Below are 10,855 nucleotides of genomic sequence, written 5' to 3' on the forward strand. Positions count from 1 at the left end.
GATGATGACATACCAGGCAAATACTAACCAGTGAAAGGATGCACTGGGCAGCCAAGGAGGTAAGGGGTTCAGCTTTCCCATCAGTAGAGAATTTACCATCCAAATGCAAGGAGTGCAATCAGCTCATGGTCTCCAGTTGTTAAGGCCTTCAGGATCCATTTCAGCTTTGGAGTTGAGGCCATACTCTTTCCAGCTAATGACTAAGCATGAAGGGGTATTACAGTTTTGCCACTTCTGCTCATGAAAAATTCTTCTCGGAAGCCATCTTCACTCCAGGGTTTCTCACTGATTTGGCCAAGAGTTAGTTCTATATCCTGATCTGAGGCCCTTGTGTCCTGCTTCCTCCCCTTTCCTTTCACAGGTTTCTTTCAGATCAGTGTCACGGTCTGAAGGCTTCCCTGCCCTATTCTACTTTCTGCCCCTTCAATCTTTTACATGTATAACCCCTCTTTCCCAATTAACCTTTACTGCTCCTAACTCATCTCAGCCTCTTCTTCCTGGAGGAACAAACTGACATACCTGTTTTTGTTTCTAGATTTTTCTGATTCAGCAGACCTAAAGCGGATTTGAGCAATCTATATAATTTTGTATTTACCCATATGAATCTCATGTTCAGCCACATTTAGCAGCCCTATAATGGAACCTTTGTTTCCTGTACATCATAGTTTAGCATTTATAAACTATCTTGATGTGTTTATTTACATGGCTGTTTTGACATATATCATCAAGTTAAGATGTAAATACAATTTTGCTTTTTTTGTTTCTCAGTAAAATTAAACAGATTCCTTTTAACCCAGTTAACTGTGAGCCTCATCCTATCCAGGGATGCATGAAGAATTAAGAAAAGGTCAAGGACAGCATTTGACATCTATTATGTGCACTGCTTAGTAATATTTATATGGGGAAACTTCATGGACTGTTTTTGGGGCATAGCCAAATGGTGTCAAAATGCTTTGGTCAAAATCATGTGACAAATGTCATTCAGTTAGTTTTACCTCCAAAAGAAACCAAGAATCTTTTTAAGAATAAAGCCTACTGTAGCCAAAACATCTGGAGGGAAGATGACAGTGATGTAAGAGCTGTCTTAAATGCTTCACATGGCATAATTGAAGAATGAATGGATTTTGGTTTTTTGTTTTGTTTTGTTTTGTTTTTGACATTTCACCAAAGAAGACATTTTACTTACTTATACGGTAATGAAATACAGGAAAAGATACTTAATATTATTAGTCATTAGGGAAAGGCAAATTAAAGCCATAATGAATATCAGTTCATGTCCAGTAGAATGACTATAACAAAAAAGACAATACAAACACTCGTGAGGATACAGAGAAACTGGAATATTCATACATTGCAAGTCGGTGTATAAAATGGTAGAGCCACTTTGGAAAATAACTTGGCAGTTTTAGAGTTAAACACAAACTTACTATATAACCTTGCAATTTCACTCTGAAGAATCTACCCAAGAGAAGTGAAATGTCCATGCACATGAATGTTCAAAGAGATGCACATGAAAGTTCACAGCATCATTATTCTTAATAGCCAGAAATTGGTACAATGCATATTTCAATCATCTGGTGAATGGACAAACAAAATGTGGTATATCAATATGATGAAACGTTATTCAGCCATTAAAAAGAATGGAATATTGATATGCTTGTGTTAGTTAATTTTAGGGATGCCCAAGGAGCTGGTAAAACATTATTTCTGGATGTGTCAGTGAGAGAATGAATGGATTTTGATTTAATTTTCTCCATGATGAAAATTTTTAATGTTTTTCCTGCTCTGAAGAAGCAGACTAATTTTTTTTCATAAATTTTCATAAATAAAATACATTTTTCATAATATTAAAAACAATTAGTACACACATTCTTGATACTGTATTCCACAGAAAAATTGGGGGAAGGTCATGTCATCCCTTCACTATTCTCTTACCAGGTAGATCATATTTTATGGATACCCAAGTTCTTCATAATGCATACTTATCTGTTTATAAAGTCAGTGATCATCTGTTATTTGCTAAATACATCACAAAAATGTACATCATAAAAATACACAATTTCAATTTATCACATCTGCAAAACTACTAGATATTAGATATCAGTATCTCTATAGAGATATAATGAGTTCAGAAAGCTAATTCCTCATACGTGTTTCCTCTCTCTTATTACCACTCTTTCTCGTAAACATAACAGAAAATCATAAATCTGGTTTTATTAAATAGTGCAATTCTTCTTATAATCTTACATCACATTAGTTAATTGGTTGATTAAAAACAAGAAGTGACAAATTGCAGAAAATAAAATAACAGTATATAGAAAGACACAAACACAGTTAATGGGGATCAAAATTGATACAATTTGAAATATTAGTCAAAATTAAAATGCACAAGCCTTTTGACCAGGTGATTCCATTCACAGAAATCTTTTTATAAATACACTGAAATAACAAGATATATCCACAAGAAACATTATATGTGGGATTGTTTGTAATAGCAAACAAATTATCTAAATGTCTATAAATATGGTTAACTAATTATTATATAACCATACAATGGAAATTTCTGTAATTATTAATGAAAAAAACATAATTTAGCATTTGTGCTTGTGTTGATATAGACCCTCGAAGACTTATCATATTACTGGCTTTATGTAAGTACAGGACACTATCATGGTATGTTCCCATTTGTGTCTTGACAAGCATATGGGTATATATAAATAGACTTAAAAATGCACACACATACCTTGGGTGGATAGATACATGTATATAAAATTTTCTGGAAGAATACATAAAAAATGTTGATGACTGTTCCTTCTGCAGAGTTCTTTCTTGAGGAAACTCATTTTTCATTATCTACTATACCGAACAATTTGAATATTTTATCATGAGCATTTGCTTTCTTTGTACTAATATCAATTTTTCAATATGTAGCTAATAGCAGCTAACATTCTAAGTTTTTAAATGCATAAGGGTATGAGTTCCAGCTCTTTATTTTTTTTTAAGATTTTATTTATTCATGAGGGACAACAGAGAGGCAGAGACATAAGCAGATAGAGAAGCAAGCTCTCTGAAGGAAGCCTAATGCAAGACTTGATCCCAGGACTGCAGGATCAGGAGCTGATCCAAAGGCAGATGCTCAACCATTGAGACACCCAGGGACTCTGAGTTCAAACCCTTTAAAATGTCTTTGTCTTCTCAGAATCTTTGAGAAGCTAATTTCAAAACAGTTTTCCATGCTAGAACTCTAAGAGAATCAAAATAGTAGCTGTGCTGTATCTTCATTCATTTGTCCTGCTGTTAGATTCCAGTAACTTATGAATTATGGAGACACAGCCCATCAACTTCATTTTGAAACTCTGGAGATCTCTTCACATTGCTCACAGTATCATAGAGTTGATTGTTCTTCTCTGTGCTGGTGTAGGGCTGTATTTCATCCTAAGAAAGAACTCAAAGTCAAAATCAATTCAAAAAGCCAGAAGTCATCAGCTATCTGTCTTGCTCTAGCAGGTACCCACAGGTTTAGTATCTACCAAGAGTGCTTATATTTGTATATGTGCTTAAATGGACATAACAGAAAGACTTTTTTCTATTATTTTGTAAAAAAAAAAATGTATTGCTTATTTAAGTCTCAGTGTGAGATGGTAAAGTTTGCTTGATAGTAGAAACAGAAAAGAATAAAGTAATAGGAGAGATTTTTCAAAGGAGAGGGTCAAAGACTTCATAAGCTACTGGTTATAAGAGATTATGAAGCAAGAGAAGATTTAAGTTCAAGTAAGAGGAGAATAATGATGGTATGGAGAAAGGGAAGTCAAAAATTGGAGATGGTTTCATAGGGGAGGAAAGACCAGTTCAGTTTCTCCAAACATTACAGCCCAAATTTGGCAAATATTATGTGTTTGTAGGATACAGTTCCTGAAATGAAAATATTGTTCAGAATATAAATAGTCCATAGTAAATAATTGACAAAATAAGTATACCTATTGGCATTATGAAATTAGAATTTTTACTTTTTAACTAAAAACTAATATTAATCCAAATTGTAATTACATGGTTATATTTTGACTTTGTGGCTTAAAGATGGTAAAACTTCTTTTTTTTTTTTTTTTTTTAAACTTCTTTTTAATGTCTTACCTTCTCAACAACTGAAGTGGCTTTTTTTTAATTAGCATTTTTTTGCAAAAATAAATATAAGCTGGAGTGAACGTAGAAAACATTATTATTTAATTAAAAATGGGAAAACAAAACCACTACTGACAAGTGTGGTTTATTTTTGATAGAAGCCAAAATAAATCAGAAATCACTACCAGAAATAAGACTGCTACTTATAGTTAATATACCCAAACAAGTTAATTCTGGTTTGGAGGAAAGTAGAATTATGCAGCAGAATCCTGATATATGAAATAAATATGGCAATCTTTTTTGGTACACACAATGAATTATTGTAATTCTTTTCTCTAATACAGAAAAACATACACTTTCTCTCCCAAGATCTTGTCCTAAATGCCCTATATCCCTATGCTCGCATGCCCAAGTAACCAAGCAAATGTCTCTTGTCATTTAGAGTATTTCAAAACTAAGACCTTTAGGACACCCTTCTTGATTACGGGAGAGTTGGTGTTAACATATTAATTTTACCCCATCATTCCATATATCTGACCCCTTCTAGCCCAATAAAACTGAAGAAGAAAAAGCATCAGTTAATACCTGCAGCCACAGATTTTGAACAGCAAAACGGAACCTATGATGATGAATAAAATCAAAGTAGAGAGGATGATATATACAGTATTCCAATTTAGTGGTGATTTGTGACCTGTAAATATAGACACAAAAATATATGCTTTAATTGTGGCACATCCAGACGATGGAACATTATTTAGCACTAAAAAGAAATGAGCTATCAAGCCATAAAAAGACATGGAGGAAATTTAAATGCATATTACTCAGTGAAAGAAACCAATTTAACAATGCTACATCCTGTATGATTCCAAGTATATGACATTCTGGAAAAGGCAAAACTATGGAGACAATGAAAAGATCAGGGGTTGGTTACTGGAGGCTAGGGTGGAGGGAGGGAGGAGTAGCTGGAGCAGAGAGGACCTTTAGGACAGTGAAACTACTCTCTATGAAACTACCATGGTGGATATGTGCCACTTCTACACTTGCTAAAACGCATAGGCTAAACACCTAGAGTGGACCCTAATTAAGCTATGTTTTATGAGTGATAATGTTGTGTTAATGTAGGCTCACCAGTTCTCATAAATGTATCAGGGTGTTGGAGATGGACAGAGAGGGGAGACTGTGCATGTGTTGGGGCAGGGGTTATATGAAAACTCTGTAATTTCTACTCAATTTTGCTGAGAACCTAAAACTGCTCTAAAAACTACAGTCTATTTAAAATATATAACTACAAAATAAAATACTTTTCAACAATGTCTCAGAGTTCATGAAATTCTGTGATTTTATTTTAAACAGTTCTGACTCATTAACACTTCAAATAATTAATAAAATAAAATGTTCTTCACAGTTCTGATGCTAGCAAGACATCATCCTCAATCTAGATTTTTATGGCTTTAAGGATCCATGAATGGTGAATTCATATAGAGGGATGTGAAGACTAGATTTCTCAGTTGCAGTAATAGCAAGGTGTTTCCCGTCTCCAGCATTCAGAAATAAATGGGGAGTAATTGGAAAAGGAGGAAAAGAAGGTAATTGGAAAAACGCCTAATCCTTTATCTTTTTAGTTTTTATTTATTTATTCGAGAGAGACACACAGAGAGAGGCAGAGACACAGGCAGAGGGAGAAGCAGGCTCCCTGAGGGGAGCCCGATGCGGGACTTGATCCCAGGACCCCGGGATCACAACCTGAGCCAAAGGCAGACACTCAACCAGTGGCCATCCAGGTGCCCCAAAACAACCTAATCCTGAAGTCACCTTTCTTCTGGACCTCAGAACTGACATAAATGCATGGCAGCAACTTCCAACAATTTTTATTAACTCTGGCAGCAAGATGAAGCTCAGTGTGACAAGAGAAGTCAACAAAGGGATTACCCAGTCCCAGAGGCAATCCCTTTATGACTTCGCTCTTGCTGTACCCTGAATGGGGCTGAGGGCAGCAGAGTGAGGTGAGTGGAGGCTAAACAGGTTGACGTCCTGCCCCTCCACCTTCTTTCAATGGTTTGTTTTCAAACATTGCATTTCACTGCCTTTTGTTTGAAAAAGAAAAAAAAATGTTATAGTTAAAATCAACAGCCTTGTTTCGAAACCCTCTCTTGCAAAAGAACGCATCCTCTTTCATTGGTACTGTAGCCACAGAGGCTGAGGATCCATCTGCAAGGTGACAGGAAAGAAACCTGATGACTGGCTGGCAGTGGATGAGACAGTCCTTTCAATTCTGAGAATTCATAAACATGACATCATATCGCAATAGCAGGGGTCGATTGCCTGCATACACAGGGCACAATTATTCTCCTCAGTAAATACTCCTAAAATCTCTTTTAAAGTCACTTTAACAATGGATATTGGAACATGGTGGTTTTAAGATAATGGGCTTTTCTCTTCCCTCTTCTTAAACTTACTAAATTATCAGGAGGAAAAATTTATAAATATAGACTGTTTAAGTGAACATGGATGAAGATGAGATGAATAATGTCACTTTGTTTTCAGGTGAAAAATGTACAGAAGAAGATAAATAATTTAGGGTGGAATAATTAAGAATCTTAGTGTCCATAGAATACCAAGAAGATTCTAGAATAGGAAAGGCTAAATCTAATTAAAGGGGGCAAGTGTGTGGGGGGTGAGGTGTGAGCTAAAATTTGGAAGCTTCTTTGAAGGTCTGTACTGAGAAGAGACAGGCTGCCAAGTCCACTCCCTCCCTGTGCAGCCAGGCCACCATACCTCCCTCAAACAGCAGAAAACAGGAAGTTTGGCCCCAGAAAAGATGACCTGAAGAGATTCAGAGTCAAGGATCCAGACATAGTGGAAGGTGGAGAGGGAGTACCAGGCTGAAGAGAGGTATTAAAGAAAAATCTGAGTTCTACAGTCTCTCTCTCTCTCTCTTACTTTTTCTCCAAGGAACCCTAATACACCCATCTTGGGAGATTGAAGCAGAAGCAAGGAAAGATAGAATGATTCTCCTCACCTGGCTCACATCTCTAACTCCTTAGTCCCTGAGACCAACATGCATCTTTCCCTTGGATTCTATACAGTTTCTAACAATCAAAACAATCCTAATCTACTTCAAATTCAGGTTCTGTAAACTTCTATATTGAACTAATTTTTGGAAAACAACAATTTTTTTTTGAAGAGTTTTCCATTTTTATGTGGGGTACTACAGTTCCCTACAACTGCTGTATTGTCTACTTCTTCTTCAGTTCTGGTAATATCGGATCTATACATTAAGGTGCTCCAAAGTTGGATGCATAAATATTTACAATTGTTATATCCTCTTGATGATATGGCTTCCCTATCTAACCAAATTAAGGGTGAGTTTCTTAGTTTTGCCTGCTTTAACAAAAATACCATAGACAGACTTAAATATCAAACATTTTTTCTCACAGTTTCCACAGCTGTACAGTCTGGGAAGTCTAAGATCAAAGCCACAAGCAGAGGGGATCCCTGGGTGGCGCAGCGGTTTAGCGCCTGCCTTTGGCCCAGGGCGCGATCCTGGAGACCCGGGATCGAATCCCACGTCGGGCTCCCGGTGCATGGAGCCTGCTTCTGTCTCTGCCTCTCCTCTCTCTCTCTCTCTCTCTCTCTCTCTCTCTCTCTCTGTGACTATCATAAATAAATAAAAATTTAAAAAAAAAAGCACAAGCAGATATTGTGTCTGGTGAACTTTCTGGCTTGTAGACAGCTGCCTTCTCACTGTATTCTGATTTGGGAGGGCTAGATGGAGAGAGAGAGAGAAAGAGAGAGAGAGAGAATGAGAGGGAGCGAGGGAGAAAGCTCTCTTGGGTTTCTTCATATAAGGGTACTAATCCAAGAGCTTCACCCTCATTTCAAAATTCCCTTCCATGGCCTCTATCAAATACCATCACAGTGGAGATTAAGTTCTAACATTGGAGGGCACATTCAGTCTATAGCAGTGAGTAAAAACTTAGGTTAGTTGCTGTACCGGAAAATGATAATCCTTCACTCAAAGTAGTTCTCAAACTCAAAGCACGTAATTATGACTTCACATTACAGAATTACAAAATACAGGAGAAGAAAATGCAACCACGGAATGAGATGATGCACTTTTTATTGGTTGCCTTCTCTTATTCCTAAAGAGAAGAATAAGATTCAGAACTTCAGAGTTTGGAAATTTAAATGTAGAGTATAAGACATGTGTGGAAAATGTTAAAGAAATAAAAGCATAATTTAAAAAAAGAAGAAGAAATATATGGTTTCAACACCTGCTTCTTCCCCCTCCAAAAAAAGCTATGTACATTAGAAGTACACAACAAGTCACATTACTCATTGATTCTCTACTTACCTAACCTGGAAAATGATAGATAATAACACAAATGTGGGAGCCTGGATGGCTCAGCAGTTGAGCGCCTGCCTTCATGCCCAGAGCGTGATCCTGGGGTTCCAGGATCGAGCCCCAGGATCAAGTCCCACATCAGGCTCCCTGCATGGAGCCTGCTTCTCTCTCTGCCTATGTCTCTGTCTTTCTCTCCCTATGTCTCTCATGAATAAATAAATAAAATATTTTTTAAAAAAGATAATAACACAAGTGTACATGAAAGGAGAAAGGCAATAGAATTGCAGAAAGTCCTTTATAACATCTTCTTCCAATATAAGGTAGTTTTATCTTCTTTAAAAATCTGTTGTTTATTGTAGTCGCCTTCATGAATTATCTGAGCTACATCATCTGGATAAGTTGCTGCAGTTTCTACATCAGCACTTGCTGCCTCACCTTATACTTTTATGTTATAGAGATGGCTTCTTTCCTTAAACCTCATTAATCAACCTCTTCTAGCTTCCAACTTTTCTTCTGCAGTTTCCTTATCTCTCTCAGTCTCTGTGGAATTGGAAAAATAAGGCCTTGCTCTGGATTAGTCTTTGGTTTAAAGAAATGTTGTAGCCGGTTTGATCTTCTGTCCAGACCACTCAAGCTTTCTCCATAAAGGAAATAAGGCTGTTTCACTTTCTTTTCATTATTGTGTTCATTAGAATAACACCTTTAATTTCCTTCAATCTTTTTCCTTCACATTTACAGCTTGGTCACTGCTTGGCACAAGAGGACTAGCTGTTGATCAATCTCAGCTTTCAATATGCCTTCCTCCGTAAGCTTAATCCTTTCTCACTTCTATTTTAAAGTGAGAAATATGTTACTCCTCCTTTTACTTGAACATTTAGAGGTCACCGTGAGATTATTAATTATCCTATTTCAATATTGTTGTGTCTAGGGAAGAAAGAGGCCTGAGGACAAGGAGAGAGACATGGGGGAATGGCCAGTTGGCAGGAGAACTAGAACACACACACATACATGCCACTTGGGCATGATTAGTGACACCACAAAACAATTACAATAGTCATATCAAAGATCATTGACCACAGATCAACACAACAAATAAAAAGTAGTAACAAAGTTTCAAATTTGCAATAATTACCAAAATGAGACACAGAGAGACAAAGTGTGTAAATGCTGTTGGAAAAATGGTGCTATCAGCACCTTACTCCATACAGGGTTTGCCACAAACCTTCGGTTTGTAAAAACCACAATATCTGCAAAGTGCAATAAAGTGAAACACAATAAAACGAGATATGCCCGTATATCTAATAAGAGTTTCAAAATACATGAGGCAAAATTGACAGGTTTAAATAAAAAACACTGTAACAGAAATGAGGAATGTCTTTGGTGAGCTTGTTAATATTAGATGGGATATGACTGAGCAAAGAAGCCCTAAACTAGAGAATATACCAGTGGAAGATTGAAAAGCAAAGAGAATACTTAAAAATAAAAAGAACATGATATCCAAGGACTGTGGGACTACTATAAAAATATGTAAAACACATGTAATGGAAAAATCAGAAGAAGAAGAAAGAGAAAAAGGAACAGAAGAATTATCTGAAATAATGACTGAGAATTTCACCACAAGTTACTATCAGATACCAAATCAAAGTTCTTGGAAGCTTGGAGACCACCAAATACTCAAAATGCCAAACAACACCAACAAAAACCCCAAAACATAAAACAAACCAAAATAGTATAAAATGTTCTGGTGTGACCTTAAAATCATTGAGTTTGAATAATTTTTTATTTATATACTCTTATGTTCTCTGGTTCACATTTTATGATACAAATTTTACCCATTAATTTTTTGCCTCTATTTTAAAATTTTAAAACACTAAGTAGAAATTTAAGGTTTCCTTCTTAATCCGCGTGCTAGAAATATTAGAAATATCAAAGGTGAAATATCAAAAGAGAAATATTAGAAATATCAAACAGCAAATAAGAAATCATGGAGACAATAAAATTACAAACCAAAAAACTGGAGGAAACACTACATTTTGTCTAGTCACACAATTTCAGTTTCACTCCATTCCAGGGCCCCCAGTATTATGCTGCACTAAGCTAGACAACTAGTCAGTGCACCACTGACATAAGATAAATAAAAGGTTTGCTGAACAATATACAATGTACCACTGCTACTAGGACAAATTAGGTTTCTCTTTAGACATGGGAGTGTAGCGATGTATGTTTTGGCAGAGACTAAAGAGTAATTAAGATTTTGGACTTAGCAAACAGTGAGGGGCAGGGTTTTGTATCAGAAACTCATGGGCTATTTATGGCCATTATAGGTAGTCCAGAGATCCCAGGAGGTATGAGAAGAGGTGCTGAAGCTTGTACAGTGAACGAGTCTCTGTT

This window comes from Canis lupus, chromosome 33, assembly GCF_011100685.1.
Source record: "Canis lupus familiaris isolate Mischka breed German Shepherd chromosome 33, alternate assembly UU_Cfam_GSD_1.0, whole genome shotgun sequence".
NCBI lineage: Eukaryota > Metazoa > Chordata > Mammalia > Carnivora > Canidae > Canis > Canis lupus.